Source organism: Chroicocephalus ridibundus, chromosome 1 (genome assembly GCF_963924245.1).
Source record: "Chroicocephalus ridibundus chromosome 1, bChrRid1.1, whole genome shotgun sequence".
NCBI classification, from domain to species: Eukaryota; Metazoa; Chordata; class Aves; order Charadriiformes; family Laridae; genus Chroicocephalus; species Chroicocephalus ridibundus.
The window spans coordinates 105,380,133-105,397,317 of NC_086284.1; the positions used below are offsets into that span (position 1 = coordinate 105,380,133).

At 39.7% G+C, this 17,185-nt stretch overlaps 1 long non-coding RNA gene across 1 annotated transcript in view; it reads left to right on the forward strand.

Moving 5' to 3' along the window:
* Positions 1-216: 216 nt before the first annotated feature.
* The window catches only part of LOC134525429 (uncharacterized), a 60,079-nt gene continuing 43,110 nt past the window's right edge, over positions 217-17,185 (forward strand). The window contains exons 1-2 of the long non-coding RNA XR_010073784.1: positions 217-479; positions 867-923. This is a non-coding gene — a long non-coding RNA (uncharacterized LOC134525429). The remainder of the gene's footprint in view (positions 480-866; positions 924-17,185) is intronic.

Genomic DNA, 17,185 nt, shown 5'->3' on the forward strand with positions numbered 1-17,185 from the left:
TATAAAACATTTATTTTTATTGCTTATATAACTACCTAAAATGTTTTTCTTGGTAGACAACTGTACTGTTTTTGCCAAAACAGATTCTATTTCAATTTTGGGAAATTGTTGGAGAGCTAATATACCCGTTTTCAGTGGTGCCTGTGCCGTGTTATTAAACTAGGCTTTATGGAAATGAAAAATTGTTCGTGACAGGAATCATAACCATTTGTTTACACTAACTAAGCTGTATGGCTCTATCCCATTTGGAATTCAGTGCCGTTTTTCTCATACGGCGACGCTTAACCCATAACTTCCTATCTGCCTGTCAGCCCTTAGAGGTCTGCATTGTAAACTTCTCAAACATTTCATGGCTGCGTCTGTCATCCTCATCCCAGAAGAGACGTAGGCCTGTGCTGGACCTGGGAATACTCCGGCTTTGCTGCATTTGAGGAAGTGGAGCCACCAGGATCACTGCAAAATCAGAACTGCTAAGAGAGGTCCGGAAGAAATCTCTTTATCTATGTAGTCCAGCAGGCAAACACATCATATAATCTCTTTCTTATTCTGAGCAAGTATGTTCCTAAAAGTAGCTAAGTTTCTTGCCGTCAATATTTCTAATGGAAAGCTATTATAACACTTCAGTGTTATAATGATTAGAAACCTTGTAATTCTCAGCCTAAATGTGGTGGTGATAGATTTTATACTCACTTACTTTTCTGGCAAGTATGAATTTTAAGTGGTTCTTTTCATAGTTTTTGCTTAATGGATTTGTAGACAAAGGAAGGCTCTCATCAGCCTTTTTTTTTTGCTTGACGAAATAAGAAGTGCTCTTAAAAGTTTCCTGTCATAAGACATTATTTTAATTTATCTTACCACTCTTTTAGACTTTATGGATTCAAGTTGGACTTCACCCTGAATGTGACTTGTACAAAATACTCCAGGTAATGCCTTACTGATGCTTTGCAGAATTTACTGGCTTCATTATCTCTCCTGGAACTTTCCTGGTACATCCCAGGATCATGTTTGCATTCTCCATGCAAAAGTGGTTTCTTACCATTTTGTATCAGCTGTTTGTCCTCAGTTTTTCCTAATTGTTTCCAAATAACTGACTATAAAGTGATAATTCCATAGCGGTTTATTGTTTTTACCAGTCAACTTTGCATGCCTCTTGCTTGTGTTTTGATCATTCTGTTCCCCCTGTGTGATGTCTGCTGACTTCGTGTTGTCATCAGAGTGATGTCGAGGATATTGATAAAAACGCTAAGTAAAATCAGCCCGAAGACTGATGTTTCAGGAAATCACCATTAGCGACTTCCTTTTAACCTGATACTATTCCTTTTCAGTATGATGTATGAGTATCTAACCTTTATTAGTTTCTTGTTAACCTCGTGTTTCCTCTGCCAATTTCATCATCTTGAGCTTAGTTCATACTTTTCCATGTAACATTACATCAAAAGCTGCATGGGAGTCTAAGCAGATTCACTGTGCTTCATTTTTCATGTTTAAAAATGGAGACAGCCATTGCAGTAACGTAGCAAGATGTACTGCCTTTGCCATCATGGCCAAAATCATCACCCGTTTGTGGTTTGTAATTGTTATCCCAGCTTAAGAGTACAGAGGTCCTGCTGCTTTCCTCCTTGTCTTTTTGAACACGTGCAAACCTTTTTGCTCTATGTTTTAGTATCTTCATTAAGACTATTTCAAATTGATTTTAACAATTCTTAATTTGCATTGTATTTTTTAGCTTCTAAGACATAGCTTTCTTACTGATCAGTCTTTTTTTCTATTACTTTTTGACACTGTGCATATTCATATATCTTGCTTGTGATAAGTTATTTAACCAATTAGGTTTGAAGCATATTCTTGCAGGCATTCATTCCCATGCTTCCATCTTTAACCATAATCAAATATTTTCACCCCCTTTTGACCTGAAGCAATTAAGACCTCTTCCACATTCACATCCTGAAATCTCTTCCATATTTTGATTTATTTCATTCAATTATTCTTTTAATTATTAAAGACTGACACTTTAGGATAGTGAGTTTTAGTTACAGACCTACTTTTGTTTATCCTTTGTTTAATTACATGAAATTATTCCGTGATCAGTCATGTAAGGTTATTTTCCTTGACATCCTTGAAGTAACATGCTCATTACTTAGCAAAGTCAAAAGTAGTATCATCTTTTACTGCTCTCCTGACTATTAAGTGACAAACTATGCCACTGTCGATGTGAAGAACACTTGGGCATTACTAATTTGTAGTCTTTGGATAATTACCTTATTTTTCCAAGTGTCACATTTCCCAATTACATTTCCCTTTCTAATCATATTACTGAGTTCCCTAATCATACGAAAAGCCAAACCTTGTAGTTTATACTCCAGTAAAACTTTTTGACTCCCCGTTCTTCATAGATACTATCAGATGAATCAATGCTGGTTTTTACACACTGTTCTTTTGTATTTATAAGGTGAATAGCTTGAATCTGTTTTCACTTCCTTGCTTCCCTACGGACTGATGAAAATTCTTGCCCTTACATCATGACATTGCTTCAATACACCATGGCATGGTAATGTTTAATCACAGCTGTGGAATTTTTAGACCTGCTAAGGAAAGGTCCAGGGATGACATATTAGAGAGTAAGAATGATGGATACATGTTTATAGCCCTTCTGAAAAGATCCCAGAGTGCATTCTAAACTTTACAAACCAATTACCAACTATTCTATTGAAGAAATTACATCACTCATCATTGAAATGCAGCTACCTCAGGGAGAAGACAAGGAACTTTTTAATAGTGTACAAAAGTATTTCAACACTTCAAGAGAGAAAATGAATAATACCATAATCAACTGAGCAGAAAGAGAATGTTTGGGTAACTAGTCATATATAGTTGTTTTAACTGGATGTAGGCCAGACACCTAGGAAAAACCTACTGCTAATGCAAAAAAATGGAACTGGCATTTTTAAGTCACAAGTGATCAAGACCTTTGATTAACATTTACATCTTAAAGCACACCATCTTAAGCAGCAGAGTTGTAGCAGACCTTTTTTTTATAACTGCGTTACCAACGTTGCCTCCTTCAGTGGGTAGGTATGATGTTTGATTTCCCCAGGAACCTACAACAACACGTCTGAGGGCAGATTGGCTCCTTCAGCTATTTTCAGAACATTTATGCTTTGTCTTGCCATTTTAAACTAAGTTTTTAGAGGTAAAAAATGTTTTATTGCATTGGTTTCTGACAACCAAACTAGCAAGATAAGAGATTCCCCTACTTCCTGCCTGCCCAAATACTGAAGAGAAGACTATCATGGCTTTTAGTTTTGAGTGTGCTTTCTTATTTTGTCTCCAAAACTTTGAATGGAGAATTCAGAGAGAAAAAGAAAAGGAAAATGATGTGCAGTCACAAGGCAATATTCCTTCTTGACAATTATAAGAGATCAGGAATCCTTTTTAAAAAGGTTAAAAGGAATGTGGACTACTCTAATCACCGTGTTAGTCTGTCAGCAAAATCATGATTGGCTAAAATGTAGCAGTATTCCTTGTATATTTTAGCTAGAACCATCACCTACAGGGAGGTGTAAGGGGTTGATTTTGAGTCTTTTACAAATAGAAAAATTGTGGTGCAGTCAGGCTCAGTAGGATCACGTCAAGGAATTTACCAAAGAAATACCTGGTTTGAATACATGCATACATAATAGAGACTTTTAATTACATTATTAATGGAATATATATATTTATAGCGAGCAATATGATACAGGAGAAAAACATACTGGCTAGAAGGTCATTTCTGCCAAGGCTGTATACAGTAGAAAAAATTCTTCTAGGATACATGTTCAGCAAACACATTCGAAAAAGGATGAAAACCTGTTTCAGAACTCAGGCTGAACTACATTTTCATTACATGAATAATGAATAATTTCTATATGTGTCAGTCCATTGGAAGTGCAGTGAAACAGAACTTACCGAACAGCTAAGCAGAAGTGACTGAATAAATTCAGAAGTTATCCCAGGAGGGACAGTTCTTCCTGAATCTCTTTAAGAAAGCTCCTGGGTTGCTAAGTCTTTCTCTCCTCGTTTGATAGAACACTGAAGTCTATGAGCTAGTCACAGATAACACCATCCTTCATGGCTTAGAGAAGGTTTAACAAGGAAATTAAAGAATATGTGCTCAATTTTTAGGATAAAAACAGGTTGACAAATTGCTCAAATTTTCTCAAATATTTCTAACATTGTACAGGACTGTAGAGAGAAACAGCAACACTACAGTCAGTTGGTTATTTAAATTAGTCAGTGTTAGAGAAGATGATAATAAACACCAATATTGTCTTATTATAGGCATCTGAGTAGGTATAAATACAGCATGTTAAATCTTTCCTATTTTAAGTTATTATAACTTTATTGACTTCGTCAGAGTCATAGCTACTCTAGTGTTCATAAACCAAAGATAGAAAACCTGGACAGAAAAATTACAATTGTCCATATACATTTCAGAGTAAATTTGTTGTCGCTCTTCACAAAATCCATCACTGACATGGAACATCAGTGAAAATCTGTTTTAAAAATGCAACAGATAGCATAGGAATAGCTTAGGTTAGAGTAGGAGAGAAAATAGAATCGGAAATATTACAAGCATATGTATCTATATAATGGATTTATATAAAATAGTCTTTGGTATACACAATATATGTTGCATGATGATATATATGATATATTTTTACATACATTTATAATCATATTTATTGTGTATTTGTTTTGTAAAGAAGCTCATGAATGGATGATGGAAAGCTGTTGAAACCAGGGAAAGACCCTGACTTTCTGGAGAACAGATTAGATGCTAGAGAAGGGAAGAATAAGAATAAAACATGATTGAAGCTTTTAAAGCAGTGAATGCTGAAAACTACATTGTATGAAGTGAATAAATTTAAACTTTGGGTGAGTTCTCAGAACCCACAACCTTAAAGGCAAGAAATACATTTTTTGCACAGTATATAATTAAGTAATAGAACTAATTCTCAAAATATGTAAATGAAGCCAATAGTTTGAAGCAATTTATTTAAGGAACAGGCAATAAAAGACACTAACTCTTTTGCTTCAAATAAAAAGCCTGTGTCCACAAATGGCATTTAGAGTTAAGATTTATTAAACGGTCAGGTCATTCAAACATTATGCACTTAGTTTTAATTCTAATGGGGTTACTCTACATTGAGAGCGACTGCTGAGAGTCGTTAGTAGAAAAAATGTAATTTTCCGTTGACTCGCTGAGGCAGGTTACACCAGGAGTTCCAGGAGAAACTGTAAGCAAAGTGATTCAGTTTGAACTGAGTAATCTTTAGAGACTGTTCCCTAAGAACTACCAAACATTGTGAAAATGTTTGAGGGTTTGATCTGATTTTATTCTATTTTTTAATCTCACTGTTTCTATTAAAAGGCCTCTAAGTATAGGATCAAAGAGTCACTCAGGCGGGAAGGGGCTTCAGGACCTCTTTGGTCCAACCCCCTGCCCAAAGCAGGGCCATCTCTGGGATCAGACAAGGCTGCTCAGGACTTTCTCCAGGCAGGGCTTGAAACCTTCCGAAGATGGAGCCTGCTGAACCTCACAGGTTCCTCTGCTTGACTGTCCTCAGGGTGAGAATCTTTTTCTTTATATCCAGCCTGAACCTCTCTTGTTTCAACTTGTGTCCATCGCTTCGTGTCCTTCTGACAGAGAACTGGTCCTCCTGGTTCTCACCTGAAAACTTGCTTATTACACAACGTGCTTGTAAAAATGTCAGGGAAAACGCTCACCCACCCTGTAGAGGATTTTGTGTAGTGTTCTGGTTGACACTGCCCATACTGATTACACTGACACATACTCAATTAGGCAGGCTGTGGTTCTTGCAGTTGTAAATGTTTTGTTTCTCTTTGTCTGTTTGTTTGGATATATTATTAACATTTTGCCAGCGTGTTCTTATCTATACTATTTCCTGGACAATTTTAATGTGTTCATATAGCCAGTAAAGGAAAGTGTGACTACTAAAAAACTAAACAAAATCATCATGTAATTATCTTTTGTGTGGCAGTTTTCCCTGTGTGTATTTTAGTATGAAAATCTAATAAAGGGATATTAAAAAGGATTTTCATTTCAAAGCAACCTTGAAAGGTCTTTCATAATGACATTTGATACTCCATTACAGTCATGCTTCAAAAGCTGGGGGGTTAGGCAGCTGTCTACCAAAACATTGGGTGTTGATGTAGCAAGCTTAGTAGGTATTGGATAGAATACGTCATCAGGCACCACAGAGGAAAGATTTTCTTGAGGGCTATATAAATAAAGCATCTTGTCAGACTTAGGAAAAAGACACTAATGTTATGCAAAATATATGTTGTCTATAGCTGTATATATTGTAAATGATTCATGGAGTATACATTTTAAAAGTTCAAGTCACAGATATTCACGTAAGGCTATTTTAGTAGAGTCGTTTCTGAAATCATACATCGTTCAGTCAAAAAAAAGAATAGCAAAATTTGGCCCATAATGAAGGACTTTGTCACAGTAAAGACAGTCAAGAGTGACACCAACATAGTCTCACTTAGTGCTAAGGACGATGGATGGGAGTCCACATTTGCTATGGCTTTCCATAGCAACAGATACCTGCTAGCACTTAATAAATAATGAAACAATCCTGGATTTCATGGGTTATGCAGGTTTTCAAGTAACTTTGAAAAAAGACTTTTCTTTAAATATGTTTCCTAGGTTTTTTTTAAGGAAAAGTAGGAGAAGATACAAAAAAGCATGACTGAAAGAAGAAACTAAATATATTGTGGGAAGGAGCCTGAAGGTTAGCTTCTTTCGGGCTGAGTTAGCTTGATCTACAATCAGAATGTGAGGTTTGGGGATTTTTTTTTTTTTTTTTGGCTTGTAGGGCTAAATAATGTAACATTTTCATTGGACTACACTCAAATTGAGTCTTTGTCCAGCAGCAACAACCTCCTTAAGCTGTCCGTTTTTCACATGCACACCTGTTAATATGTTTTAAAGGAAATACTAAAAATATGTTACAAGTAGAGACATAACATATGTCAGTAAGAATAAATGAGGTGATTTAGAATTGTATTAAAATCTTCAAGGTGCCTGGTTGGTGAGCCATGCTCTAAAGCATTGCAGATTGACCTCAGCTGGAAACAGGATATAGCTGAGCAAGTAAAATTGCTGCAATGGATCCTTGTCACTCCTGTGCTCTTTGTGTAGCTCATTACACTCTCACTTTGGTCTCTTCGTGCCGAGCTAAAGTTTGTCAGAAATGTTGGAAAATATTTTGTGATCTGTGGTTAGTTGGGTCAAGCGTAGTCAAAGCTCTGTAGATCTGTGTCCGTTGCACAGTTGTGCGCAAACTTGGAGGACTGAACTCAAAGATCCATTTGGTCCCTTTCAGCAGCAAATCCCCAGCTGGAAGCAAAGAGGGGAATAAAAGAGTGGAGATTTAAAGCTGCAAAGACTGAGAAATTAAGGAGGAACTCACAGGGCACACATTTCCTAGCAAGAAGAAACATTGTAAGACAAAAGGCAAGCTCCACCTTGAGACAAGGAAAATGTTATTTGCTTTAGAAAGACCGAAATATTGCTTCCATTGTGTAAGAAAAATTGCGATTTCTTTTCCTTTTACTGAGTCCATACATGTTTTCTTCAACTGTCGCCTGTATTAACCGTAAATTGCAATGTGCTGGAAGAGTTGGGAGATGTTTGATCTCCTGGGGTGCTTTTGGTGCCTGGATGCAAGAACTGGCAGCACCTGGTTTTTTTGGAGACTTATTTCAGGAAAGCGTGTGTGGGACTCTGCCCTCACGAAGCATGCTGCTGAGCTGATGGCTGGGTCCTTCCTAATCAGGGAGAATTTTCTGAAGTCTTTTAAGCCCAGCATCTATGTACTGACATAGAAATAGGATGAATAGCTACAGAGAGGATTAGTTGGCAGTGTTAATTTAAATGCTAGATGACCATAAATGCAAATGTGAATACTAGCTAGATATCAAAATCGCCATTTTATTTTTCTTCTAAAGGAAGTACTGCTTTCTAAAGGGAGTAAATGCCCCCTGAATTGTAGACACCCTCTCGTTATCTGTAATACCCCCACTATACAAACAATGACCTTTTAAAACATCACTTTCAAAACTCTAATAACTTGAAGAGATGTTCAGCCAAACAAATATTTTATGAGAGATTTCAGGAAGCTGTAGGAGATAAAATTTTGGATGGAAATCAAAACGTGTAAATAGGTAAACAAGGCCACTATTTAATAGGTCCACAGCAATTGCACATGGAAGAAAAATGTTATAAATCCTTTCTGCCTGTCATAGTCCAGTACCTATGCTAAAGAAAGCGAAACTAATCAAACACTAAAAGGTGGGCTGGTGGTCTGATTAGCTAATGTAATTCTCCCAAATAAAATTAGTTTTTTCTAAAATATGTTAGATGTTACAGTTAAACCTATCAAATAAAAATTCATATGGCCATGTTTTTTTTCATTTCCAGCTTAAAATAACAATACTGACCTTGGCATGAGGTAAATTCTTGAGATTAATGACCAGCTTGGGTTAATGATCCTTGGCTGTGCTGCTGACCTTCACCTCCTCCCAGCCGGTCATTAAATCATCAGGAAATTTACTGCACCTTGATTATTATTACTTACATAGCCCATGTACAAACCTCAGGAGCTGTGACGAATATGTACGTGGTACTTTGCATCGAGAGCTCCTGCAACTGAAAACAAAGCAAAACCAGCTCTGAAACTTTAAAAAATCAGAAAGGCAAATCATATGACTTTGATCAAAGTATTAGTAACAGCCTTCATTGTGCACTGTTTTCTCTGTATGAGTCTTGGAGCAATTATTGAAGAATATTAACAAAATACGAAAAATGTAGCGTTTGGCATTGTCTGTCTGGTTCAGGCATTTCTAAAACAGCTATCAACTTTGAATTTAAATGCCAAATACAATATTTTGCCTTGATGTAATTCTTCAAAGTACCATTTGTTCTCCTTTGACTGGAAATGATGCAAATCAGAAGAATGCTTTTACAAAGGTATAAAATGAGTGGGGAGGTTTTTGCTCATCAATTATTTTTCCCTACCCACCTGTCACATAGTTAACTCCTGCATGTAGCTACAGCTTATAGATGGAGATTATGAGGCAGAGAGATGTGATTTGATTTGCCTAAGACCTTACGAATAGCCATGTATGGCGTTATAATTAGAAGATGAGATTTTTCTAGTTAATGCTGATGATAGTGTTCATTCTGGAAGACCATTTTTCCTTCTCTGTCTGTGCTAAGGATGTGATGTTTATACACTTGATGACGGTATATAAACCAGAGTTGCCTTTACGAGCACTAGGAACTCCATCAGAGTTCCAGATATAGAAACAAATAGGAAGAAAAATAAGTGATATGATACTCCTTTCTACAGCTGTTTGAACTGGCAGTGCTGGAAAAACAAAGAAACAGCACAAAAACCATGACTGAAATCAGACATAAATACTTCACGCTGTCAAAGGTCTTACTGTTAAATTTGGATCCAACTAAACTTCCTTTTCCCTCCAAAAAGGAACAAACAAGAAACCAGGAGTTTGAGTAGAAAGACAGCCCGGATTACTTTAGCCATGTAAGTTAATGTCTGTAGAAGTTATTTAAGCAATGACACTTTTCTTTGCGAAATAACGGTTTTAAAGGCCAAGGAGGCTAGTTATTATAGCGCAGACCACCCTCCTGTAGAACAGAAGCTGTATAACCTCAAATAAGGTATATATGGAATGTCCGTTATAAAATACCAGTTTGATGTGCAGGCTGCCTCCTGCCTCGCATGTGGAACCTGGAAGGAAGCACGGGGCATGGCACCACAGTGTGCCCTCAGGGGGCACGGGAATGGAGCGGGGCATTTCTTGGGTGCAGACATTTACACTTTGAAGCGGTCCGGCTGCATCTCTCAGGCGCACACGAGTGGGTCGAGGGCCCTGCTTGTGTCAGGGTACGCTGGGAGAAAGAGAAAAGGTAGCGGGTCCGAGCATGCGCTTCTCCTCCCGAATCCACTCACAAATAGACAGCCACATGCCACGCGTCTTATTTAAAGATGAATTTTAAATTTATCCTGCTGCTAATGCCGCAATCAGAAGTACCTGGGCAAGGGTGCTTATTCTCTATCCATCCCTGAGCATCTCCAGCACTCCATAGCAGGGGGAGTAGGAAAAAACTAATTCCCCAGTCATCAGCAGGCTGAATAATGCCAGCCTGGCTCTGCCTCATGCAGGTAGCAGTCAGAGGCCAGGCTTGGCATGGCTTGCTTCACTGTGGAACCCCTGTTCCACCTGGGATAGTGACAGGCTCCCTGCCAGCTCTTCTGAAGCTGTCTGCTCTTCACTCAGAGGCAATGGGACATCCATTGGAATAGGAAAGAAAAAAAACCAAACCCAAAAAAACCCATTGTGTTCTTAATTCTTAGTCATTTCCGGCATGTTTGTAAATGGTTTTGCTAAGGAGACAAGACCTTATTTAATTTAAAATTGCAGATCATCCTCCATCTTCTTCCATTCTGTGTGGCTTTCTCATTTCGGTTTTCTATCAACCTATGCATGCATTGTTGCATGAGAAACTGGAATTGTTGTATTTTAACCAACTAGGAAGATAACCAGGGAAAGATGTAAGGCTTTTTTTTTTTCCCCATAAACAATCGATGTCAATGTCTTCCCAGCATTCCCAGGTCTGCCGTGTCTGAGAAGCAAAAAACCCCAGGAACAGAAATAAAACAGCTACTAAATGTTTTATTTCCAGTGTAATTTCTGGCTCTGTGCAGATGCAGACGGAACAAGCAAAGGAAAACAAGCTTTCCCAAGAGAAGCAAAAGCATCAAAATGCAGTTACTTTATAAGGATCGTTGTTATGGCAAGAGCACTTTTTAACGAGAAGAGTCATCTTTCTTCATACGCTATATATAACTTTATAAACACTCCCTTTGAACTATTTGCATGCAACATAAACTGCATCCAAAAATCCATTAAACTCTTTAAAAAGTTAACATTTTATTGAAAGTTTCCCTACTACATTTTCATAATATAAAAATATAAACAATTTGCTGTTTCTTTAGGTCTAAGAGGATTTTACTTGATGATTTACATTAAAAAGCACATTGAAGAAAGAAGATGCAGAAGACAGAATAACTGTCTTTTTAATACATTAACAAAACACATTTTCCTGTGAGAAAATACATTTAAATGATCATGCAGTTAGACAACAAAAATATACATGCGGTTGGGCGATTAAATTAAAATTGCCTAGGTGAATTTCAATTTTATATTCCTTAACTTTTGAATGTCACGCTTTACAACCGTAATTTTATTTTAGTGTGGTTTAATTATGTAAAGCAAATTATACGCAAAAGAAGAAATATAAAGGAAGAAGAAGGTGCATTAAATCAATGTATTTTAAAATCACTGGAAACCTGCCGTAAAAGTAATGGATATCTCTGCAGTAAGCAGTTTGTCTGGAGATCTTCATATTGATATTTTTTCTTTATTGTTAATGGTAATGTTTTACTACTTATGACAGCCTGGTCCAAAAAGTACAGAAAAATTTCATATTATCCCTATTATTATAGAATCATAGAATTGTAAAATTGTTAGGGTTAGAAGGGACCTTAAAGATCATCTAGTTCCAACCCCCCTGCCATGGGCAGGGACACCTCCCACTAGACCAGGCTGCTCAAAGCCCCATCCAGCCTGGCCTTGATGGGGCCTTTATCATCTTGCTTAACATGTTTTGCTGTGAGGAATTCACAGAAAGAAAACCAAAAGTATCATAGAAAACAAGATTCAGAGGAATAAAGGAGAATCTCACCTAACATTTGTGTGTTAAGGCTCCACCCATGCTACCAATTTATTCTGGAGCTGGGGGGGGGGGGTTAAAACGCACTTATCCAATTTATGGGGTGGTTTCAGCATGTTTGAATGGGCATCACTTTAGAGGAAACCGAACTGGAAGCTCCTCATCAGCTGCGTGCCAGGCTTTGATGGGGATACTGTGAGTCGGGGTGTAGGCCGCATCTGTCTGGGATATCCTGCAGGATCCCTGCTCCCTGCCACTCACATCCACTGCTGTGCCAGTGCTCCTGGTAGATGTGCAGCTTTTTGTGTGTGTTGTACCCTTCACCTGCAAAGCTGATGGAGTGGGAGGGGAGTGCTTGAGGATTATGGAGGAGCTGGGACCTTTGGCTCATAGGTCCAGAGGAGGGTTATGTGACAAGTCTGACTCCAGTCCCCCTGGAGATGTGGGCTGCAGGAGAGCCTTTCTGTGTGACTGCTGTGTACATCAAAGACAGCCCATCTGCCTGTGTGCCCAGCTCCCTCCGTGCAGCCCCCGTAGACATCTCTACACAGATGCTGCTTGGGGGGTCTCCTCCTTGCCCTGAATGTGGTGGGTGATGGCCAGAGGAACAGTGCCATGCCAGGCAGGAGCGCGGTGCAGATCCTGTCCCTGTCCCCAGTCAGAGGAGAGGCAAGCTTGGGCTGAAGAGTTTCTGAGTATTCAGTAGTTATTGGCCAAGGAGGAGCAGTCAGTTAGAATCACAGAATCATAGAACAGTTTGGGTTGGAAGGGACCTTTAAAAATCATTTAGTCCAACGCCCCCTGCAATGAACAGGGACATCTTCAACTAGATCAGGTTGCTCAGAGCCCCTTCCAACCTTACCTTGAACACTTCCAGGAATGAGGCATCTACCACCTCTCTGGGCGACCTGTTCCAGTGTTTCACCACTCTTATTGTAAAAAATGTCTTCCCTGTATCTAATCTAAATCTTCCCTCTTTTAGTTTAAAGCCATTACCCCTTGTCCTATTGCAATAGGCCCTGATAAAAAGTCCCTCCCCGTCTTTCCTGTAGGCCCTGTTTAGGTACTGGAAGGCTGCTATAAGGCCTCCCTGGAGCCTTCTCTTCTCCAGGCTGAACAACCCCAACTCTCAGCCTGTCTTCATAGCAGAGGTGATCCAGCCCTCTGATCATCTTCGTGGCCTCCTCTGGATCCACTCCAACAGGTCCATGTCCTTCTTGTGCTGAGGACTCCAGAGCAGTACTCCAGGAGGTAACTCCAGATGTGGTAACTCTCTTCTCGCCTCCTCTGCATTCCCACCAGCACAAGTTACATGGCCACCCACCTTTGGTGCCATCTGCAGCAGAGCTGCAGGCCTGCTGCTGCATGTCCTCTACTGCAGAGAGCCAGCATGGCACCGAGCCTGCCCCTTGGTTTTGAGGGACTGGAGGTTTGCAGGAGCTCAGCAGCCAGCGTGCAGGATTGCTTCCCTTCTCACATACGTGATCCACGAAGGGTCATGTCTTCCCAGCGAGGGGGGCAGGTAGAAAGGAAGGAGCACTGCTGTGTTTGTTGGTGGGCTGTTGCTGCCCATGGAGAACTGAGTCTGGCCACGCTGTCTCCTCCACCGCGGTGGTGGGATGGGTGTGCGGGCACTGTAGGTAGCTGCATGTTGGCATGGGGCAGGCAGCCCGTGGTGTTTACAGCCACCCCTGTAGCATAAGACCATACCTCAGTCTGGATGGGTGGTAGCATGGCACAGCTACCTGGTAAAATGCCCCTGGCCTTGCCTGAAGCACTGTCAACTCCCTGGATGAAATCCCTGTCTCTGGCTGTGGACAAGAGCAGATGTCTGGACAAGAACATAAAAACAGGGCAGATATGTAGGGATATTCCTAATATATTGCCTTGTCTTACAGTGCATACAAGGGATGGAAGGAAGCATTGCCTTTTCTGACCAGCAACTCTTGCCCCAAATTATCTGCCAAAGGCCTGAGCAGCATCCATCCAGAAGAAGTACCCTAGTCCTCCCCTCCTGATGGTGGGAGAGCAGGTCCATTGCCGCTCTGTCACAGGGACGACAGCTTTGGTCTCTTTCTGGATGACCACCTGCAAATTCGGGTGCATGGGACCCATGGAGAGTAGCGGGAGTAGTGAGGGAGAGCTACGCGTACTGCTGAGCAGGTTCAAACCTATGTGGAACACTTGATGCAAAGGAGTCCTGAAGAGGCCTGTAGAGTTAGGGACCATACAGGGGTCTTCTCTGACCCATTTTCTCTTGAGGAAATAGAAAAGTTGCTTAAATCTGCCATTATGCCCGCTTCCATACCACCACAGCAGTCCACCCTGCCATCCAAGGCAGGATAAACAGCACTGTGATCATTCCTGACACACACTTACATGGTGTGTCCTTAAAGATATCCATGATGCAGGCTCCATAGTTCTGTAGGCAATCTATTACACTTCTCCTTTTACCGAAAAATTAGAAAGGACTTTTCAAAATGCCTATCCTAAACAGCTCTCATTTCTGTTTAAGCCCGTGGTTCTTTGTTGTTTCCACCAAAGGCAGAGAGAAGAGAGATTTCTCCTTGCAGTAACCTGTGGTGAAAGATTGTTATCATGTATGTCACTTAGAGTACCTACCTTTGAGTTGTCTGCTCTGTGTGTGTGTGTGTGTGTTTGTATCTAAATATATTATGTATTTTAGGGCATAACGACTGAATAAGTGTTCCACTCGAGGAGTACGTGTTGAAATCTACAGCAAGGGCTGCACAAAAGTTCCTTCCCAAATAAAACTATTATTTAATGCTTAATTATTTGCTACCAATTTGAATAGATGCTGCAGTTAAATATGGTCACACCCGATTCACAACATATGTGCCAGAACAAAAGGAAAACAATTAGTCCTTCTGTTCTATTCACATCACATTTACTGCGGAGAAAAAGTTTCTTTCTTCATGCAGGAAGATTTTTTTAAAAGGGTTTCTTTTTCTCTCTAGCCCTGCCAACATTCCTTGCACATTAGAGAACTTGAACACATTTAAGCCCTCATTCAAAGCACGGTTTGTAGTACAAACATGCTACAGTTGTCAACACACAATGCACAAACACACAGGGGCAAAAATAGACTGAGCGGAGCGGCCACTAGCCCGTATTGCTAAACTGCTTGTGGGAGGGGGGAACGAAACTATTTTTATGAACGGCCAGCCAAGCTCTTCGAAGTCTCAGAAAGTCTATATTTGGAGTAATTATACGACTATGTTACATCTTGGCTAATTACGGCAGTCATGTTAAATAATGAAATTATTCAGCCATTTCCCTTTGTGTGAGAAACGGCCCCAGATGGTCACCCTCATCCATTTCATAGCAGTGTCGTGCAGCGGCACTACTTATTAAGAGCATATGGGGAAATATTTTAAGTGCAGTGTAACTAGCTTTATACTGCAGTTCATTTTAAAGAAATAAACAAACTGCAGTAATTCCTCAAATTTTTTATTCCACAAATGTTCTATAAAATTCTTGTTATATCCGGGCTCTTGCAGCATAATTTTAGAAGTTGGCAAAGGAAATAGGTGTTGTAAAAGCAAATCACTATTCTGTATGATTCACGATGTAAAAAGTGGTAAAACTAGTTTTGTCTACAGGATTTAAGATACATACTCAAGAATAAAAAAGTTCAATCTCTATAAAATACAATTTACTTCGGCACACTTTTGCTTCCTCTGCTTGGATTCCACAGGTCAGCTTTATAACACAACCAAGGAGACAAGAGTTATTATTGAAATTCCACCTGTCCCCAGTGGTATGTACCCAAAACTGATGCCAAGCCTGGCATGATGTCAAAATGAATTCACTCACACAAGAGCAGAATTAGCCTAACTGTGGAAGTATTTGATATTATCCAGACACTCTTAGAAAAGGGAGAAAAGCTAAACTGGGCTGAATTTTGATTAGGGAAAATATTATGCAAAAATGAGATGCTGAGGTTTTTGCTGAATATTCATCTCTGAAAATTATTTCGTTAGCCTTCTCATTTAGTGCATAGGTGCGCTGGGGACTGTTATGCAAAGGGATGACAGTAGTGTATACACAAGGCTATCTTGTTGCATCCTAGTTGAACAATACAATAAACTCCAAGTGCTTATGCACACCATTAGATAGAATATTCGTGGAACAGCTTCTGGAAGCCTTACTTTCAAAGACGACAGAATAAAACCAGAATCAGATAGATGCATTGCAGTGCCAGTCCCAAGCTGGTTTTCTGAGAACAAAAATCTCTTTTTTTTTTCACTTGTTTGCAGATGGCCACGCATATTAGTTTTTAAGCTCTTTGAGTTTTTGTGTAGGCTGCTTTTTGCATGGCGTGTCTGAAATAGGAACCATTTGGGACAGAGTCCTCGGTTAGATTTTTCAAGATTCCTTAGATTCATCCTTAAAAAAGAGAGTAGATTATCTACATATAAACTGGCAGAGAGGGGGACCTGAAATGGAGTTGGTGTTTTTTGATAAACCTTTGGAATTCAGTGTCTTTAAAAGTATTATTTCCTGTAAGGGGAAATCTATCTTCAAGAAGTGGCCCACAAAGTCTTCTATTGATTCAGGATGCTGGGCCCTTCTAAATGTCGGCATCCTCTTCTTCTTCCTACAGTTGCTGCTCAGTAATGTTGGCTGGCAGTTCCCTCTGATCCCCTTCAGAAAGGAGCTCAGGCTCTGCAGACTTCGCAAGTCAGCCCCTAAAGTCCCTGGTGGGTGAAACCGCCTGTGTGGGTGAGGGGACGCTGAAGGAACAGATTACAAGGGAAGCGCAGGTGTAATTGGGGAAAATTGCTTTGCGTGTCTGTGTGAGAGAGCTTGCAGAGCAAACGTCAAGACCAGAGGTGGAAATGCATCAGGATGAAACTGAAGGGAGGTTTGAGGTATAGTAGAAAACTTCAACAGATTTTGAAGAGGAAACAGCCTCTCTTTTACCTCATGGCAATCATTTAGTGATTAGGGGACCACTGAGGGTATTGACCATTAGCACAAGTGCCTACGGTACACTGTTTTTTGTAGCAGTGGTTCCTGATATTAGTGGAGAAATAGGTAACTAACTCATGGAAAGGCTGGAAATACCATGATGTGGTCTTTTGCAAGACACAAAAGCTTGTCACCACTGAATGATTTAACGGACAATTTCTGTAGCTTATTGTTTTGCATTCAATTGCCGAGTCATCCCACTTAGCGTCCATGAGGTTTATTAAGGTCAGAGCTTCTTTCTGGTGTCATATTGCAATTGAATTTCTTAACGTAATAGTTAACATACAGCCCATGAATGGACGTTTGTTCTCTGAAAGAGGTATTAGGTGAGAATACTCAATATTAATGCAGGCAGATTTA